Source organism: Cherax quadricarinatus, chromosome 16, assembly GCF_038502225.1.
Source record: "Cherax quadricarinatus isolate ZL_2023a chromosome 16, ASM3850222v1, whole genome shotgun sequence".
NCBI lineage: Eukaryota > Metazoa > Arthropoda > Malacostraca > Decapoda > Parastacidae > Cherax > Cherax quadricarinatus.
The window spans coordinates 29,831,438-29,853,361 of NC_091307.1; the positions used below are offsets into that span (position 1 = coordinate 29,831,438).

The 21,924-nt window shown below is 45.1% G+C and overlaps 1 protein-coding gene across 13 annotated transcripts in view; it reads right to left on the reverse strand.

Moving 5' to 3' along the window:
• LOC128688974 (prominin-1) overlaps positions 1 to 21,924 on the reverse strand; it is a 1,112,830-nt gene that overhangs the window by 754,205 nt on the left and 336,701 nt on the right. The window lies entirely within an intron of this gene.

The window sequence follows — 21,924 nt, forward strand, 5'->3', positions numbered from 1 at the left end:
GGGGGGGGCAGACAAACCAAGAAAGTGGAGCATACTCAAGGTGTGAGCGTACTTTTGCCTCGTACAGAATCTTGCAACCCCTACTGTCAAGCAGATGCGAGATACGGCGAAGTGCTGTAAGCTTCCTGGCTGCCTTGTTTGCAAGATTTACAACATGGTTCTTCATGGTTAGTTTGGAGTCAAATTTCACCCCAAGGATATCAACTTCTTCTCCAGGTGCCAACACCCTCCCATTCATCCATACTACTGCACCAGGATTACCATCATGGTGCCTAGAGACGATCATCATTTGCGTTTTCTCAGGTGCAAATGTTACTTGCCATCTATTTCCCCAAGCTGATATAGCTCTCAGCTGGTGATTGATGTAGCTTAGAGCAGCTGGCATTTCTTCTCTTGGATAAGTGAATGTCAGTGTACAGTCGTTTGCATATGAATATGATTCTGGGATGAGATGAAGAAGGTCGTTGAAGTAGACATTCCATAACAACGGTCCCAGTACGCTTCCATGTGGAACACTTGCCCCAATAGGATGTCTTACTGATTCCGTTCCATTGAGAACTACACTTAGAGATCTACCATGAAGGTAATCACTGAGGAGACATAACATAGAGCCTGCAATTCCCAGTGCTTGAAATTTTGCTAAGAGGCCCTGGTGCCACACCCGGTCAAAAGCGCCAGCAATGTCCAGTGCTACCACACAGCTGACTTTGGATTCATCCAGTGACTGGTGCCACTTAGTGGAGAGGTTTAACAACAGATCAGCAGCAGAGTAATCGTTCCTGAAGCCATATTGACGATCACAAAGTGAGTGGTAGTCAAAAAACTCTGTCATTTGTCTTGAGATTATTGTCTCGAGGATCTTACCAGTGATTGACAGGAGTGACACTGGTCTGTAGTTGCTGATTTCTGCTCTGCTCTTCTTTTGTGAACAGGGACTACATTTGCCTCTTTCCATAGAGATGGCCATTTACACTGTACTAGGCAGTGCTGAAAGATGCGAGTTAGAGGTGCTGCTAGCTGGTCTGCACATCATCTCAGCAATCTTGGGCTCAACTTGTCTGGGCCCACAGCCTTTTCTTGGTCAAGCGATTTAAGAAGGAAATGCACCTTCAAATACTATATTTGGGGCATCTGTAAACACAGAATATCAGGGAAAACGAATGGGGCATGCAACTTTGAGCATCCCAAAAAATGCCGTGACCTCCTGTCTAAGGGAATGTGTCGTTCTACCTCTTGCAAATACTTCCACCCGGAGATGTGTCAGTCTTCAGTCCTTGAAAAACATTGTTACAATACCAGCAGCACTGCATATCATCTAAAAGGGACCAGGAGGCACACACCCCATACAACACATCATAGTAACTATGGTAGCTATGACATCACCCCAACTGATTTTTTAGGGGTAGGAAACGAAGAAAGAAAATGGAAAGAGATAACCAAAATAGTCCACCACCTTGGAGCCTTGTTGGACTGGAGGCACAGCCAGTGGGCCCTCCGGGCTCACAGCTACTGATACCAACAACAAAATCCCCCCAACAAACATGCAACACAACCTCATATATATTTGCTAATATACAGGGCCTTAAGCCATCCACAAACAACAAAATACCTTTCATTAGTGAACTTCTAGAGGAGTGAAATTCAGTTTGCAGCCTTCACAGAGACCCACGCAAAAGATTACTTTGACAGTGAAATATGGATACCTGGATACAACCTTTTCAGATGCGACAGAAATAACAGGCAACAAGGGGGGGTTGGCCTGTATGTCAAAGAGTCTCATTTGCAGAGAGATACTGAACACCACAAATGATGTAGTTGAAATTCTGACAATAAAAGTCGAGAACCAAAACTTAGTCATTGTACTTGTATATAAGCCACCGGATGCAACTTCCCAACAGTTCAAAGAACAACTGTCAAAAATCGACTCCTGTCTGGACAACTTTCCAGCCCCATCCCCAAACATCTTGCTGCTTGGTGACTTCAATCTAAGACACACAAAATGGAAGAATATAGCAACAGAAATAATCCCTGGAGGTAACTCAGATGAAAGGTCACACACGCAGGAGCTGCTGAATTTCTGCAACAAACACACCCTAAGTCAGCAAATAGTGGAGCCAACAAGACTGGAGAACACACTGGACCTTATTTTCACAAATAATGAGGACCTGGTAAGGAATATAACAATATCAAAAACAAGAAATTCTGATCACAATCTAATCGAAGTCCAGACTTGTATGCACAGGAGCCCTGATCGGCACGATGCATTCAGTTATGAGGGTACCTTTACCAAATTCAACTTCAACAACAAGAACATCATCTGGGATCAGGTAAACTATGCCCTAAATGAAACATGCTGGGAGGATATCTTAAATTACATGGACCCTAACCAATGCCTCGAAAAGATCACCCTCCTGGTAGCTGAAGTATGTTCAAGGTATATTCCTATAAGACAAAAGAAAAGAAGAAGTAAACTGGAGAGAGAGAGAGACGCTCCCTCTACAGAAGACGAAGAACCATTGAGCTCTTCAAGAATGCCAGATTATCTGATACACGGAAGGTAGTGCTAACCAGGGAAGTGGAAAATATTGAGCTTAAGTTAAAGGACTCATACAGGATCCAGGAGAGACAAGAGGAACTAAAAGTGATTAATGAAATTGAAAGAAATTCGAAATATTTCTTTTCATACACCAAAAACAAGTCAAAAACCACTTCTAGTATAGGGCCCCTGCTCAGACAAGATGGATCCTACACTGACGACAACAAAGAAATGAGCGAGATACTGAAATTGCAGTATGACTCAGTGTTCAGCGAGCTACTAACCAATTTAAAGATAGACGATCCAAACAATTTTTTCATGAATGAGCCTCAAAACCCTGCCAATGTAGGCCAGATTTATGACAACTTTAACTCCACTAGACTTTGAGAAAGCCATCGACGACATGCCCATGCACTCAGCCCCAGGCACAGACTCGTGGAACTCGGTGTTCATTAAAAACTGCAAGAAACCCCTCTCACAGGCCTTAAGTATGCTATGGAGAAGGAGCTTAGACACAGGCGAGATTTCACAGTCACTAAAAACAACAGATATAGCCCCACTCCATAAAGGTGGCAGCAAAGCAGTAGCTAAGAACTATAGACCAATAGCTTTAACGTCCCACATCATAAAAATCTTTGAAAGAGTTCTAAGAAGCAGGATAGCAAACCACCTAGACTCCCAAAAATTGCACAACCCAGGACAACATGGTTTCAGAGCAGGCCGCTCCTGCCTTTCGCAACTGCTTGACCACTATATGGTCCTAGATGCACTGGAAAACAAACAGAATGCGGATGTAGCATACACAGACTTTGCAAAAGCCTTTGACAAGTGCGACCATGGTGTAATAGCACACAAAATGCGTGCTAAAGGGATAACCGGCAATGTAGGCAGATGGATCTTCAACTTTCTAACCAATCGCACACAAAGAGTAGTGGTAAACAGAGTTAAATCAGATGTTGCCATAGTGAAGAGCTCTGTCCCACAAGGCACAGTACTCGCACCTATCCTTTTCCTTATTCTCATAACAGATAGACAGAGATGTAAACCACAGCACTGTATCATCTTTTGCAGACGATACTAGGATCTGCATGAGAGTGTCATCCATTGAGGACACGGCAAAGCTCCAAGAAGATATAAACCAAGTTTTCCAATGGGCAACAGAGAACAATATGATGTTCAATGAAGACAAATTCCAACTACTCCATTATGGAAAACTGGAGGAAATAATAACTAGAACTGAGTATACTACAAACTCCAATCACACAATAGAGGGGAAAAGTAATGTGAAGGACCTGGGTGTGGTAATGTCCGAAAACCTCACCTTCAAGGACCACAACAATGCCACTATCACATCTGCTAGGAAACTGATAGGATGGATAATGAGAACATTCAAGACAAGAGATGCTAAGCCAATGATGATCCTTTTTAAATCACTTATTCTTTCTAGGCTGGAATACTGCTGTACATTAACATCCCCATTAAAGGCAGGTGAAATTGCAGAGCTAGAGAATGTACAGAGAACCTTTACTGCACGTACAAGTTCCATCAAACACCTTAACTACTGGGAGTGCCTGGAAGCACTTGACTTGTACTCACTAGAGCGCAGGCGAGAGAGAGAGATCGTAATCTACACCTGGAAGATTCTGGAGGGACTGGTCCCTAATATGCACACAGCAATCACTCCATACGAAAGCAAAAGACTTGGCAGGCGATGCAACATACCCCCAGTGAAAAGTAGGGGTGTAACTGGTACACTAAGAGAAAACACAATAAGTGTCCAGGGCCCAAGACTGTTCAACAGCCTCCCACCAGCAATAAGGGGCATTACGGGAAGACCCCTGGTCGTCTTCAAGAGGGAGCTGGACAGATACCTAAAGATGGTGCCGGATCAGCCGGGCTGTTGTTCGTACGTTGGATTACGTGCGGTCAGCAGTAACAGCCTCGTTGATCAGGCCCTGATCCACCGGGAGGCCAGATCGTGGACCGGGCCGCGGGGACGTTGATCCCCGGAATGCCCTCCAGGTAGACTCCAGGTAGGTAGACCACCACCTGCCTTATTGTCACCACTGACAGTTTTGACACAGTTCTTGCAGCTAGCCAAGGAGGGTCCCTTGCTGGATCAGGAACTTGCATTTTGGTAGCAAAGTGTTCAGTAAAGAGGTCCGCCTTCTCTTGACTACTAGTAGAGGTGGTCCCATCCTGTCGATTTAGAGGTGGAATGAGTTCATCAGGCAGATAACCTTGTCTGTCCTTGACCAGGGACCACCAGGTTTTGGAGCCTACCCTACCTGATGCTAGCTTTCTTTTAGTATCCACCTCCCATTTAGCAATGTCCCACTTTTGAACGTCACCCATATGCCTACAGGCTTGCCTGTGCAAGTTCCTGTTATAGGTGGTAGGATGTCTCTTATACCTTCGCCATGCTTTGTACTTAGCAGTAGCAGCCTTTCTACAACGAAAGCCAAACCAAGGCTGATCTGTAGGCTTTGTCACATATTGCCGGTGAGGAATGGAATGTGTTCTTGTTGTAGATTAAGGATGTGTCCAGTGAAGACTTTCACTTGGTTGTCAACATCCCCTTGGAGAAGAGCATTCCAATCGGCGGTGGCGAGCTCAGAGCAAAGGGCTGGCCAATTACCTCTTTCCCATAACCAGGTTGTGCATGTGGACTCCTCACCTCGTTCTGTTGGGATCTTAAGTGTCGTAAAAACAGCCTTGTGGTCAGACGATCCAACGAAGCCGAGGGGTTGACAAGTGACTATGCCTTCTGCCAGATCACTCACTACTGGGTCAAGGGAGGAGCCAGAGAAGTGAGTAGGGAAATCAACAAAGTTTCTCGTGTCAAATACTGCAAGAAGGTCATCCAAGTCCCTCTGTATAAGGTGTTGGTTGAGGTCACCAACAATTATGATATGTTGACAGTTGTGTTGTAGCAGAAGAGAGTCAATATTTTCCATTAGGAAGTTGATGGGGTCTGCATGCTGCCAATGAGGTCTGTACATTGCACATGCTAGTACAGAGGTACTAGTGTTTATGCATAGCTTGAATAACATCATTTCAAGATGTGTAGGGGTGGCAACATCAATGTGCTGGGCACGAACACATTTAGAGAAGCACACAGCAACACCTCCATGCCCTTGCCTGTCTCTTCTCATCCATGAGGTGTAGCCAGCAAGTCTTGCAAAATTTTCTGGAGTTCTGTCATCCAAAAATGTTTCACAACAGCTATCATGTTGGGACGTCGAGTGTTCGCAAAACTATGTGCGAGCTCTCCAACATTAGTAAAAAAACCTCTAATGTTGGCCGACAGGATGCTGATAGACTGGCTCCTCATGATGTGGTCAGCTTGAGGTGGTGGGTGTGTAGGGCATGTAAGGTCCCTGCCCTTGAGAGGTAGGGTACTGAGGCAGCTGCAGGGATGTAGGTCTGTGGTCTTGTATAAGGCACAATACCACCTGCTGTGTTGGGATAGGAGTAGCTGAGTGGGTGACGTGTGAGTGTGTTCACCAATTCAGAGATCCTGCTGGTTTGTTCTGAGAACAGGCCTCTAAACAGGTGGTCCTGTCTGTCAAGTTCCTTTTTCTTCCGACACTGGTCCTCCTGATGTCCTTTCTTGTAGCAGTAATTGCACCGGGTATCTCGCAGGCAGTTGTTGGCGGTGTGCCCCTTCCGGTGACAGCGAGAGCACAGCCTAGGTGCCTGGGAGGGTGGACTATGACTTGTTGCACCTCCTGTGTTTTGCAGATTTGTCCTCAGGTTCTGCCTCTGGAACTGTGTTAGTGGAGGGTGAGACAGCTGTAGATGTCTTCCTCCTCCACGTCCTCTGCCCCGTCCTCAACCAGTTCTGACAGATGTGTCCCTGCTGTTCATACTTTGGCACAATAGGTGATCAGGTGAAGTGATAGTTCCCTGATTATTAACTGCACCAATCTCTGGTGGAGAAACTCCTGACTCAGAACTTGCTGATGAAGCACTGCTACCAGATTCTGGAATAGTGTCGGCAGGTGTGTTGACAGGTGTAGGATCAGAGATTGTATGTGCATTGTCAAGTGGACTGGCAGTGGCTGAAGCAGAGATATCAGGTGTAGGAGAATTAACAGATCCAAGGCTTCCTTCGTTGCTGGGAAGAGGATTTGTTACCTCTGTGGTGGTCAGAGGAATTGTGTTAGAATTCCCAAAGGTAGTGTTTTGAACTCTGTCAGTCTGTGGGACCTTAGCGATGACAGAATTCCACCAGTTATCCTCCACAGCTACCAATGCCATATCCCCTAGTACAGATGTAGTAGAGGAGCCCTCCTCTGGGGTAGACTCTTCTGCAACCATCACAGTCATAGCCCCAGCCCCAGTGCTGACCCAGACCCAGCCCCCAGCCTTACTGCCAGCCCAGACTCTCCTAGGGACACTACCCAAACCACCACAAAAACAGTAAATATACAACCATCATTGCACAAGACCGTGGCCCACAGTACAGATGTTGGAGAGGAGTCTCCTTCCTCTACTGGGGAAAGTAGATGGAATCCAGGATGGGGTGGCCCTGGCTTGGATACTGAGGATTATAGTGCAGTCCCAGAACCTGCAGAAATTGACAACACACCTCCCAACAATTCTCAACCAAAGGTGAATTTGTGCAAATATTATGCTTGGGGCATCTGTAAGCATGGAATAACAGGGGGAAAAAATGGGACACGCAACTTTGACCATCCCAAAAAATGTAGCGACCTCCTGTCTAAAGGAGTGTGTCGCTCTTCTTCCTGTACTTTCTTTCACCCAAAAATGTGCCACTCCTCGGTCCTCCAGAAGCAGTGTTACAACATCGAGTGCCCTGCATACCATCTAAAAGGGACCAGGAGGCACAGACCCCACAGGACAAACAATAGTAGCTATGACTACCCAACTCCAGGTGATTTTTTAGTGGCAGGAAACGAAAAAAGAAAATGGAAGGAAATAACAAAAATAGTCCACCACCTTGGAGCCTTGTTGGACTGGAGGCACAGCCAGTGGCCACCCATGGCCCTCCAGAATTACAACTACTGATGCCGATAACAAAATCCCCCCAACAAACACAGAATACAACCTCGTTCATATTTGCTAATATACAGGGCCTTAAGCCATCCACCAACAACAAAATACCTTTTATCAGTGGACTTCTATAGGAGAGTAATGCAATGTTTGCAGCCTTCACAGAGACTCACACAAAAGATCACTTTGACAGTGAAATATGGATAAGTGGTTACAACCTTTTTAGATGCGACAGAAAAAACAGGCAACAAAGGGGGGGTTGCCCTGTATGTCAAAGAGTCCCTTATCTGCACGGAGTTGCTGAACACCACAAATGAGGTAGTTGAAGTTCTATCAATAAAGATCGAGAACCAAAACCTAGTCATTGTGGTTGTATACAAGCCACCAGATGCAACCTCCCAACAGTTCAAGGAACAGCTACTGAAAATCGATTACTGTTTGGAAAACCTTCCAGCTCTATCCCCAAACATCTTACTGCTTGGTGATTTCAACCTAAGGCATACAAAATGGAAAAATGTAGCAAATAATGTTATAGCTGAAACAATCCCCGGAGGTAGCGCAGATGAAAGGTCACACACACATGAGCTACTAAGTCTCTGCGAAAAACACACCTTAAGCCAGCAGATAGTGGAGCCAACAAGACTAGAAAACACACTTGACCTTATCTTCACAAATAATGAGGACCTGATAAGAGACATAAGAATATCAAAAACAACTAATTCCGATCACAATCTAATCGAAGTCCAGACGTACATGCATAGGGGTCCTGAACAGCAGAATGCATGTACCTGTGAAGGTGTCTTCACAAAATACAATTTCAACAACAAGAACATCAACTGGGACCAGGTAAACCATGTCCTAAACGAAACATGTTGGGAAGATGTCTTAAATGACATGGACCCAAACCAGTGCCTTGAAAGGATCAACTTCCTGGTAGCCGAAGCATGTTCTAGGCATATTCCCCTAAGAAAGAAGAAGAGCAGGAGTAAACTGGAGAGAAAAAGACGCTCCCTCTACAGAAGACGACGAAGAGTCACTGAGCTCCTCAGGAGTGCTAGAATATCTGATACACGAAAGGAGGCGCTGACCAGGGAAGTGGAAACTATCGAACTTAAGCTAAATGACTCTTACAGGAACTAGGAGAGGCAGGAGGAGCTTAAAGCTATTAGTGAAATTGAAAGAAATTCCAAATATTTCTTTTCATGTGCCAAAAACAAGGCAAATACCACATCTAGTATCGGGCCCTTACTCAGACAGGATGGGACTTACACAGACGACAACAAGGAAATGAGTGAAATATTGAAATCCCAGTACGACTCTGTGTTTAGTGAACCACTGATCGGTCTGAGGATCGACGACCCAAATGATTTCTTCATGAATGAGCCTCAAAACTCCATAAATGTATGCCAGATTTCCGACATTACCCTAACCCCGATAGATTTCGAAAAAGCCATTGACAACATGCCTATGCACTCAGCCCCGGACCCAGACTCGTGGAACTCTGTTTTCATTAAGAACTGCAAGAAACCCCTCTCGCGTGCCCTAAGTACACTATGGAGGAAGAGCTTGGACATGGGTGAGATTCAACAGTCACTTAAAACAACGGATATAGCCCTGCTCCATAAAGGTGGCAGCAAAGCATTAGCTAAGAACTATAGACCAATAGCTCTGACGTCCCACATCATAAAAATCTTTGAAAGAGTGCTAAGAAGCAGGATTGCAAATCACCTGGATTCCCAAAATCTGCACAATCCAGGGCAACATGGGTTCAGGGCAGGTCGCTCCTGCCTCTCACAACTACTGGATCACTATGACATGGCCTTGGATGCACTGGAAGAAAATCAGAATGCAGATGTAATATACACAGACTTTGCAAAAGCATTTGACAAATGCGATCATGGCGTAATAGCCCATAAAATACGTGCTAAAGGAATAACTGGGAAAGTGGGGAGATGGATCTTCAACTTCCTAACAAATCGAACACAAAGAGTAGTGGTCAACAGAGTTAAATCGGAGGCTGCCATAGTGAAGAGCTCTGTTCCACAAGGCACAGTACTCGCCCCCATCTTATTCCTTATCCTCATATCAGACATAAACAGAGATATACACCACAGCACCGTATCATCCTTTGCGGATGATACTAGGATCTGCATGAGGCTGTCATCTGCTGAGGACGCGGTTAACCTCCAAGAAGATATAAACAAAGTTTTCCAGTGGGCAACGGTAAACAATATGATGTTCAATGAGGACAAATTCCAACTACTCCGTTATGGAAAACTGGAGGAGATAATAACTAGAACAGAGTATACTACTGACTCCGGCCATACAATAGAGCGGAAAAATAATGTAAGGGACCTGGGAGTAGTAATGTCTGAGGATCTCACTTTCAAGGATCACAACAGTGCCACGATCGCACGTGCAAAGAAAATGATAGGATGGATAATGAGAACTTTCAAAACGAGAGATGCCAAGCCCATGATGATCCTTTTCAAATCACTTGTTCTCTCTAGGCTGGAATACTGCTGTACATTAACATCTCCATACAAAGCAGGTGAAATCGCAGATCTAGAGAGTGTACAGAGATCCTTTACTGCACGTACAAGTTCTGTCAAGCACCTTAACTACTGGGAACGCTTGGAAGCACTTGACTTGTACTCGTTGGAACGCAGGAGGGAGAGATATATCATAATCTACACTTGGAAAATCTTGGAAGGAATGGTCCCAAATCTGCACACAGAAATCACTCCCTACGAAAGTAAAAGACTGGGCAGGCGATGCAAAATGCCGCCAATAAAAAGTAGGGGCGCCATTGGTACACTAAGAGAAAACACCATAAGTGTCCGGGGCCCAAAACTGTTCAACAGCCTCCCATCAAGCATTAGGGGAATTACCAATAAACCCCTGGCTGCCTTCAAGAGAGAGCTGGACAGATACCTAAAGTCAGTGCCGGATCAGCCGGGCTGTGGCTCTTGGAAGGAATGGTCCCAAATCTGCACACAGAAATCACTCCCTACGAAAGTAAAAGACTGGGCAGGCGATGCAAAATGCCGCCAATAAAAAGTAGGGGCGCCATTGGTACACTAAGAGAAAACACCATAAGTGTCCGGGGCCCAAAACTGTTCAACAGCCTCCCATCAAGCATTAGGGGAATTACCAATAAACCCCTGGCTGCCTTCAAGAGAGAGCTGGACAGATACCTAAAGTCAGTGCCGGATCAGCCGGGCTGTGGCTCGTATGTCGGACTGCGTGCGGCCAGCAGTAACAGCCTAGTTGATCAGGCCCTGATCCATCGGGAGGCCTGGTCGTGGACCGGGCCGCGGGGGCGTTGATCCCCGGAATAACCTCCAGGTAACCCCTGAGTTAAGCTCAGTGTGGGACTTCCAATCTTTGTCAATAGTGTCACCATCAGCTGAGCAGCTTACGTCACTTGATGTAGGCTTGCACTGGCCTTCTACAGTAGCTTGGAGGTTATCTAATAATTTGAGGAGCTCATGAAGTGCTTCCCTGTGATGGATTATCTTAGCTGCAACTTTACAACACAGCCCAAGAGGGCAGTCTTGATCTTTGGACAAAAGTCCCTGAGGTAGGACTTCTGAACCTTCCTCCTGTAGCTCCAGGCTTGTATCCACATATACCACAGGATTATGGATATCCTTCAATTTTCTGAAATTTTCAACCTGGCTGCAACAAAATTCTTCTTCTGGAATGCAATCTGTGTGGCAGTAGTTGGAACAAGTAGGCTCCTTACATCTAAGAAGAATTTTGTCCCTTGTGGTATACCCACAAACACTGTACTAACTACTGGGACAATAGCCAGATAGCGTAGATATTCTTGCTATTTTGCGATGTGAAGTCATCCCAGAGGAGGCTTGTAGGTTTGCAATGAAGTTCACAGGTGGTATCGTGGGTGGGTGGAATATCGTGGGTGGGGGTGTTTATAGTGGGGTGGGTAGTGAGGGCGGCAGTGGGCCGACGAGCTGGAAGTGTTGCCTTCTCACTATCACTTAATAAACACTGTTTATGCTATCCACTTTTCCACTAAAGGAAGATGTTACACAAATCACTAAGTTGCATAGCATTGTACCAATCACATTGTTATAAAGCACCAGATGCTAGTACATAGCACAACACACATAATATTAGATGCTCACTGTGAAGGCAATAGTGATGTCACTACTAGGCCTGCCGCTGTCCCCTCCCTCACACCATATCTTCACCATACCACACTTAAATATCTCTGATATTGCTTATATTCACTTCAGTGGAGGAGTTGGCTTACTTGTACTGTGTTGTAGGTAGTACTTCGTCACTGAACAGCTAGATAGCTAGCTTCCTTCCCTTTCCCTTCCCTTCCCCTTCCTTCCTTCCTTCCTTCCCCTTCCTTCCCTTCCCCTTCCTTCCTTCCTTCCCTCCCTTCCTTCCCTTCCCTCCCTGCTTCCTTCCCTTCCCTCCCTCCCTCCTTCCCTCCCTCCCTCCCTCCTTCCTTCCCTCCCTCCCTCCTTCCTTCCTTCCCTCCCTCCCTCCTTCCTTCCCTCCTTCCTTCCCTCCTTCCTTCCCTCCCTACCTCCTTCCTTCCCTCCCTCCTTCCTTCCCTCCCGCGCACACATACAAGATGTTTCAGAGATGGGACACAACAAGGAGTCACAACTGGAAGTTGAAGACTCAGACGAGTCAGAGGGATGTTAGGAAGTATTTAAGTCACAGAGATGCTAGGAAGTGGAACAGTCTAGAAAATGATGTAGTGCAAGCAGGAACCATACATAGCTTTAAGAAGAGGTATGACAAAGCTCATGGAGCAGGAAGAGACTGGACCTAGTAACGAACATTAAAAAGGCAGGGCCAGGAGCTGTGAATCGACCCTGCAACCACAATTAGGCGAGTACACAATCAACACAAGCGTATGGTTTCCAACCAACTAGTATATATCTCCGCATACTAATAACACAATTTAAGGCAGTTGAAATAGCAGATTTGGACATTGTCCCAAGATGATTTAATGCTGGTATTAGGTGCAATGCTGTAATGGTTATTAACGACCAAACTCAATCACACTGTGCTCCTTGGAGTGCAGGTGGAAAAGATGAATCATAATCAGTACCTGGACACAGCAAACATCTCAACAGACTGTACAATATGTAAAGTAAAAGGACACAAGTGCAACTAATGTGACATTTATTGTGGCAACGTTTCGCTCTCCAGGAGCTTTATCAAGCCATTACAAACAATACATGGACACAGAGGGTATATAAAGGCTCAGAGTGAGGTGAATACTAGTGAGGTACCATTTCGATGTTCACTAGTGGTAGTAGTGGTAGTGACAAAAGCAATTAATTCGTACATGAGTAAAAGGATATAAAAGCTATTACTTGGGTAACATAAAAATAGGTTGGACAAATATAAACTGGAATGAGGCAGGTTGTTTCAGTGTTCACTCTCTGTGCTTTGTGTAGTATAACAGGAGAGACTATGTGATGGCAGGGTTTACTGTTTTCAGGAGGATTCTTGCTAAGACTTCGGAGATGGTGAAGCTGCCGTTGTTTTGTTTAATTGTATTCGAAACAGCGATCAGTGCTGATTCAAGGCACTTGCGTGTGCGGAAATTAGTTTCTTTTATCACTAATTGGGCGTCTCTGAATTTCATAAGATGATTGGTGGAATTTCGGTGTTGTACACAGGCGTTGTTTAAGTTGTCGTTCCTACATGCGTATATGTGTTCATTGAGGCGGGTGTCGAGGTTTCTTGCTGTTTCACCTACGTAGATCTTGTCACAGCCTCCACAGGGTATAGTGTAAACTCCTGCATTGACTGGTTCGTGGTGCTTGGGTTTTGTCCTGGTTAGATCCTTTATTGAAGTGGTAGAAGCGATGGCGACTCTGGTGTTAGCTTGTGAAAGTACTTTTGAGACGTTTAGTGCAACCTGGCTGTTGGGAAGAATTATAACTTTGTTGGGAGCGGTGTTGATGCGTGGAGAATTGATGATCTGAAGAGCTCTTTTCTTGCAGTCTTTGATGAAAAAAGAAGGAAATTGTAACTCAGTGAATGTTTGGTGAATGTAAGTACATTCCTCGTCAAGAAACTCAGGACTACAAATTCGGTATGCTCTTAGGAAAAACCCGATGATGATGCCTCTTTTGGTCTTGGTATCTTGACTGGAATAGAAGTGTGTGAGATCATTTTTATTGGTGGGTTTCCGATAAACTTGAAATCTTAGGTTGTTGTCTACTTTGTGAATGAGGACGTCGAGGAAAGGTAGCTTGTCATTGGACTCTTCTTCTAGTGTAAACTGAATCGCTGGTTCAACTGCGTTGAGCCTTGCCTGAAGATCCCGTACATCAAAACGTTTTGGAGTTACTACGAGGACATCGTCCACGTAACGTAACCAAGTGACGCTTGAAGGAATGATGTTGGCGAAGTGTTCGGACTCTAGGTGTTCCATGTATAAGTTGGCTAGGACGGCACTTATTGGGGACCCCATTCCCATGCCGTAGGTTTGTTTGTAGAGCTTGTTATTGAAGGAAAAACAGTTGAAGTTAACACAGAGTTCAATCAAGTCAACAAAATCTCCGGGAGGTAAAGGAAGATTAAGTGAACATCGGAATGGTACCTCACTAGTATTCACCTCACTCTGAGCCTTTATATACCCTCTGTGTCCATGTATTGTTTGTAATGGCTTGATAAAGCTCCTGGAGAGCGAAACGTTGCCACAATAAATGTCACATTAGTTGCACTTGTGTCCTTTTACTTTACATATTGTCGGTAATTCTACCAACTTTATTACAGACTGTACAATACCCATTACCACCATCACTGCTACACACGCACTACCACCATCACTGCTACATACACACTACCACCATCAATGCTACACACACACTACCATCACTGCTACACACACTCACTACCACCGTCACTGCTACATAAGAACGAAGGAACGCTGCAGCAGGCCCACTGGCCCACGCGAGGCAGGTCCAAGTCTCCTACCGGCTTAAGCCAATGCCCCAACCTAGTCAGGTCAGGTCACATTCACTTAAGGAAGGAACACGGCAACTGACCTAATAGCACAAGCTAATCAGGTCCGACTCACACCCACCCTCACCCACTCGTGTATTTATCCAACCTATTTTTAAAACTACACAACGTTTTAGCCTATGACTGTACTCGGGATTTTGTTCCACTCATCCACAACTCTATTGCCAAACCAGTGATTTCCTATATCCTTCACGAATCTGAATTTTTTCAGCTTAAAACCATTGCTACGAGTCCTGTCTAGGCTAGATATTTTCAGCACGTTATTTACATCCCCTTTATTTATTCCTGTCTTCCATTTATACACCTCAATCACATCCCCCCTAATTCTATGCCTTTCGAGAGAGTGCAGATTCAGAGCCCTCAGTCTATCATCATAGGGAAGATTTCTGATACATGGGATCAACTTTGTCATCCTCCTTTGTATGTTTTCCAGAGCATTTATATCCATTCTGTAATACGGTGACCAAAACTGTGCAGCATAATCTAAACGAGGCCTAACCAATAATATACAGAGTTGAAGAACAACCTGAGAACTTCTATTATTTATGCTTCTTGATGTGATGAATGGTTTGAAAAACCGACAAGTTGACGATTGAGACACTTATGCAACATATGAGAATCTTTATTCTGGAAACGTTTTCCCACAGTGGCTTCATCAGTCCAATACAAAGTAGAAAGGCGTAAGGAGAGGAGGAGTTTGAGGTCCCATCAGTCCCTCAGCCTGGAGTCGATGTGTTCAGTCCATCAATCTTGTAGAACGTACAGCATAGGGCCGCAGACGTGGCTTATATACTGTAGTGAGGCGAGGCGAAGCCAAGGATTCTGTTAGCTTCATTGCAAACACTTATGCACTGTCGTCTTGGTTTCAGATTACTGCTAACCAGAACTCCTAAATCTTTCTCGCAACCCGTAATATTAAGATCTACACTATTTAGTTTATATGTGGCACGGTTATTTTCCTGTCCAACATTTAGAACTTTGCATTTGTCTATATTAAACTGCATTTGCTACTTCTCCAACCACTGCATCAGTCTATTCAAATCTTCCTGGAGTGCTCTAATGTCTTCGTCAGAATGAATTCGACGGCCTATTTTGGTGTCATCGGCAAACTTGCTCATGTCGCTCTTTATGCCCTCATCAATGTCGTTTATGTAGATTGTGAACAACAACGGGGCCCAACACTGACCCCTGTGGAACACCGCTCGTGGCGCTTCTCCACTCTGATTTCTCCCCATTTATGCAAACTCTCTGCTGCCTATTTGTCAACCATGCCTCTATCCAAGAAAAAATTTCTCCTCCTCAAAAGTTCCTCGGGTCAGCTCACTGACAGTGATAAGGAAATGTGTAGAATTTTTAACACATACTTCCTCTCAGTTTTTACACAGGAGGATACCAGCGATATTCCAGTAATGATAAATTATATAGAACAGGACGATAATAAACTGTGCACTATTAGGGTCACAAGTGACATGGTCCTTAGGCAAATAGATAAATTAAAACCTAACAAATCCCCAGGCCCTGATGAACTGTATGCAAGGGTTCTAAAGGAATGTAAAGAGGAGCTTAGCACACCTTTGGCTAATCTTTTCAACATATCACTACAAACTGGCATGGTGCCAGATAAGTGGAAAATGGCAAATGTGATACCTATTTTCAAAACAGGTGACAGGTCCTTAGCTTCGAACTATAGACCAATAAGCCTAACCTCCATAGTGGGAAAATTTATGTTATCAATAATTGCCAAGGCAGTTCGTAGCCACCTTGAAAAGCATAAATTAATCAACGAATCTCAGCATGGTTTTACAAAGGGGCGTTCCTGCCTTACGAATTTATTAACTTTTTTCACTAAGGTATTTGAGGAGGTAGATCATGGTAATGAATATGATATTGTGTATATGGACTTCAGTAAGGCTTTTGACAGGGTCCCACATCAGAGACTATTGAGGAAAATTAAAGCACATGGAATAGGAGGAGAGATTTTTTCCTGGATAGAGGCATGGTTGACAAATAGGCAGCAGAGAGTTTGCATAAATGGGGAGAAATCAGAGTGGGGAAGCGTCACGAGCGGTGTTCCACAGGGGTCAGTGTTGGGCCCCCTGCTGTTCACAATCTACATAAACGACATAGATGAGGGCATAAAGAGCGACATCGGCAAGTTTGCCGATGACACCAAAATAGGCCGTCGAATTCATTCTGATGAGGACATTCGAGCACTCCAGGAAGATTTGAATAGACTGATGCAGTGGTCGGAGAAGTGGCAGATGCAGTTTAATATAGACAAATGCAAAGTTCTAAATGTTGGACAGGACAATAACCATGCCACATATAAACTAAATAATGTAGATCTTAATATTACGGATTGCGAAAAAGATTTAGGAGTTCTGGTTAGCAGTAATCTGAAACCAAGACAACAGTGCATAAGTGTTCGCAATAAAGCTAATAGAATCCTTGGCTTCATAACAAGAAGCATAAATAATAGGAGTCCTCAGGTTGTTCTTCAACTCTATACATCCTTGGTTAGGCCTCATTTAGATTATGCTGCACAGTTTTGGTCACCGTATTACAGAATGGATATAAATTCTCTGGAAAATGTACAAAGGAGGATGACAAAGTTGATCCCATGTATCAGAAACCTTCCCTATGAGGATAGACTAAGGGCCCTGAAACTGCACTCTCTAGAAAGACGTAGAATTAGGGGGGATATGATTGAGGTGTATAAATGGAAGACAGGAATAAATAAAGGGGATGTAAATAGTGTGCTGAAAATATCTAGCCTAGACAGGACTCGCAGCAATGGTTTTAAGTTGGAAAAATTCAGATTCAGAAAGGATATAGGAAAGTACTGGTTTGGTAATAGAGTTGTGGATGAGTGGAACAAACTCCCAAGTACCGTTATAGAGGCCAGAACGTTGTGTAGCTTTAAAAATAGGTTGGATAAATACATGAGTAGATGTGGGTGGGTGTGAGTTAGACCTGATAGCTTGTGCTACCAGGTCGGTTGCCGTGTTCCTCCCTTAAGTCAATGTGACCTGACCTGACTAGGTTGGGTGCATTGGCTTAAGCCGGTAGGAGACTTGGACCTGCCTCGCATGGGCCAGTAGGCCTTCTGCAGTGTTCCATCGTTCTTATGTTATGTTCTTATGTGGGACCCTGTCAAAAGCCTTACTGAAATCCATATACACAATATCATATTCATTACCATGATCTACCTCCTCAAATACCTTAGTGAAAAAAGTTAATAAATTCGTAAGGCAGGAACGCTCCTTTGTAAAACCGTGCTGAGATTCGTTGATTAATTTATGCTTTTCAAGGTGGCTACGAACTGCCTCGGCAATTATCGATTACATAAATTTTCTCACTATGGAGGTTAGGCTTATTGGTCTATAGTTCGAAGCTAAGGACCTGTCGCCTGCTTTGAAAATAGGTATCACATTTGCCATTTTCCACTTATCTGGCACCATGCCAGTCTGTAGTGATATTTTGAAAAGATTAGCCAGAGGTTTGCTAAGTTCCTTTTTACATTCCTTTAGAACCCTTGCATACAGTTCATCAGAGCCTGGGGATTTGTTAGGTTTTAATTTATCTATTTGCCTAAGGACCATGTAACTTGTGGCCCTAATCGTGCATAGTTTATCCTGTTCTACACACACACACACACTACCACCGTCACTCCCCCCCCCCACACAAACGATCACAGCCACTGCCGCCCCCACATACACTACCACCGTCACCATCACTGCCACACACCCACACTACCACCATCACTGCCACACACCCACACTACCACCATCACTGCCACACACCCACACTACCACCATCACTGACACACACCCACACTACCACCATCATTGCCCCCCCCACACACACACAGATGCGGACCAGACAGGTCTACAAAGAGACCTGGAGAGGCTGGATGCGGGGTCCAGCAACTGGCTCCTAGAATTTAACCCCGCCAAATGCAAAGTCATGAATATCGGAGAAGGGCAAAGAAGACCGCAGACAGAGTATAGGCTAGGAGGCCATAGACTGCAAACCTCACTCAAAGAGAAAGATCTAGGAGTGAGTATAATACCGAGTACGTCGCCAGAAGCACACATTAACCAGTTAACTACTTCGGCATATGGGCGCCTGACAAACCTGAGAACAGCGTTTCGGTACCTCAGTAAGTAATCGTTCAAGACTTTATACACTGTGTACGTCAGGCCCATACTGGAGTACGCAGCACCAGTTTGGTACCCACACCTGGTCAAACACGTCAAGAAATTATAGAAAGTGCAAAGGTTTGCAACAAGGCTAGTTCCAGAGCTAAGGGGAATGTCCTACGAAGAAAGGTTAAGGGAAATCGGTCTGACGACACTGGAGGACAGGAGGGTTAGGGGAGACATGATAACGACATACAAAACAATGCGTGGAATAGACAAGGTGGACAGAGACAGGATGTTCCAGAGATGGGACACAGAAACAACGGGTCACAATTGGAAGCTGAAGACTCAGATGAGTCAAAGGGATGTTAGGAAGTATTTCTTCAGCCACAGTTGTTAGGAAGTGGAATGGCCTGGCAAGTGATGTAGTGGAGGCAGGAACCATACATAGTTTTAAGACGAGGTATGATAAAGCTCATGGAGCAGGGAGTAGGAGGACCCGGTAGCGGTCAGTGAAGAGGCAGGGTCAGGAGCTGAGTTTCGACCCCTGCAACCACAATTAGGCGAGTACACACACACCACCATCACTGCCCCACACACATACACTACCACCATCACTGCCCCACACACACATACCACCACCATCACTGTCTCCCCCCCCACACACACACACCACAACACAGCAATCCCCCATAGGCTCCCCGCCAGGGCTCCCGCTCTCCCAACTCCACAATTCTCCCCGCACCACAGTTTTAGAAAAGAAGTTGAAGGACTGGTATACGAACGCGGATGGAATAACGAATAAATGTGAGGAGTAGCATGAAAGAATCAAGGAGACGTCCCCAGACATCATAGCAGTCGCAGAAAGGAAACCCACTTGGACGATAACAGAAGCAATCTTCCCACCAGGATATCAGATCCTGAGGATAGAAAGAGCAGAGGGGAAGGAGGGATTGCACTGCTCATTAAAAACCGATGGGGATTTGAGGAAATAGAAGGAATGGACGAGACTGGAGAAAGGGATTACATAGTAGGTACAATTCAGTCTGGGGGACATAAGGTAGTCACTGTAGTGATGTATAACCCAAGACGGAACTGCAGGAGGCCAAGAGAGGAATATGAAGAGAGCAACAGAGCAATGGTGGACACACTAGCTGAGGTGGCTAGAACAACTCACTCGAGTAGAGCAAAGTTACTGGTTATAGGCGATTTCAACTACAGGGAGACTGATTCGGAAAACCTGGAGCCACATGGGGGTCCGGAAACATGGAGAGCCAATATGATGGATGTGGTACTGGAAAACCTCATGCATCAACATGTTAGGGACACTACCAGAGAGAGGGGAGGATGAACCAGCAAGACTGGACCTCGTGTTCACCCTGAGTAGCTCAGACAATGAGGATATCACATATGAAAGGCCCCTTGGAGCTAGTGACCACATGGTTCTGAGCTTTGAATCCATAGTAGAGTTACAAGTGGAGAGGTTAACAGGAGTAGAATGGGAAAAGCCAACTACAAAAGGGAAGGACTACATAGGTATGAGGAACTTCCTGCAGGAGGTTCAGTGGGAAAGAGAATTGGTAGGAAAGTCAGTAAACGAAATGATGGGCTATGTAACAACAAAATGCAGGAAGGCAGAAGAAAGGTTGGTTCCTAAGGGCAACAGAAATAATGGGAAGACCTGAATGAGCCCTTGGTTTACCCGAAGGTGTAGGGAGGCAAAAACTAAGTGCACTAAAGAATGGAAAAAGTACAGAAGACAAAGAACACAAGAAAATAAGGAGATTAGTCGAAGAGCCAGAAACGAGTATGCACAGATGAGGGGGGGGGGGGAAGCCCCATGACAGTCCGAAAACAACTTGGCATCGAAAGTCAAGTTTGACCCGAAACTGCTGTACAGCCACATCAGGAGGAAGACAACAGTCAAGGACTAGGTAATCAGACTCAGGAAAGGTGGGGACCTCACAAGAAACTACCAAGAAGTATGTGAGCTCAACACGAGTTTTAAGGAAGTATTTACAGTGGAGACTGAAAGGACTCTGGGAAGACAGAACAAAGGGGTACACTAATAAGGGATATACCAACAAGCGTTGGATGAAATACACACAACCAGAGAGATGGTGAAGAAGCTGCTAAGTGACCTTGGTACCTCAAAGGCGGTGGGACCGGACATCTCTCCGTGGGTCCTTAGAGAGGGAGCAGAGATACTGTGTGCCACTAACCACAAATTTTCAACACATCCTTTGAAATCGGGCAACTACCTGAGGTATGGAAGACGGCAACTGTAGTCCCCATTTTTAAGAAAGGAGACAGAAATAAGGCACTAAACTATAGACCAGTGTCCTGATGTGTATAGTATGCAAAGCCATGGAGAAGGTTATCAGGAGGAGAGTGGTGGAGCACCTGGAACGGAACAAAATTACAAACGACAACCAGCACGGATTCAAGATATGCAAATCCTGTGTCACAAACCTACTCGAGTTTTATGACAAGGCAATAGAAGTATGACATGAGAGAGGGGTGGGTCGACTGCATTTTCTTAGGCTGCAAGAAGGCCTTCGACACAGTTACTCACAAGAGACTAATGCAGAAGCTGGAGGATCAGGCACATATAACAGGAAGGGCACTACAATGGATCAGAGAATACCTAACAGGAAGGCAACAACGAGCCATGGTACGTAATGAGGTATCACAGTGGGCGCCTGCGACGAGCGGGGTCCCACAGGGGTCAGTCCCAGGACCAGTGCTATTTTTGCTACATGGGAATCACATGATGGAAGGGATAGATTTCATAAGTGTCCCTGTTCGCAGATAAGTCAATGAGGAGAATTAAATCAGGCGAGGACCTAGACAGGCTGGATGCGTGGTCCAGCAACTGGCTCTTCGAATTTAACCCCGCCAAATGCAAAGTCATGAAGATTGGGGAAGGGCAAAGAAAACTGCGGACAGAGTATTGGCTAGGCGGCCAAAGACTGCAAACCTCACTCAAGGAGAAATATCTTGGGATGAGTATAATACCGAACACGTTTCTGGAAGCACACATCAACCAGACAACTGCTGAAACATATGGGCGCCTGGCAAACCTGAGAATAGCATTCCGATACCTCAATAAGGAATCGTTCAAGACACTGTACACCGTGTACGTCAGGCCCATACTGGAGTATGCAGCACCAGTTTGGAAACTATACCTGGTCAAGC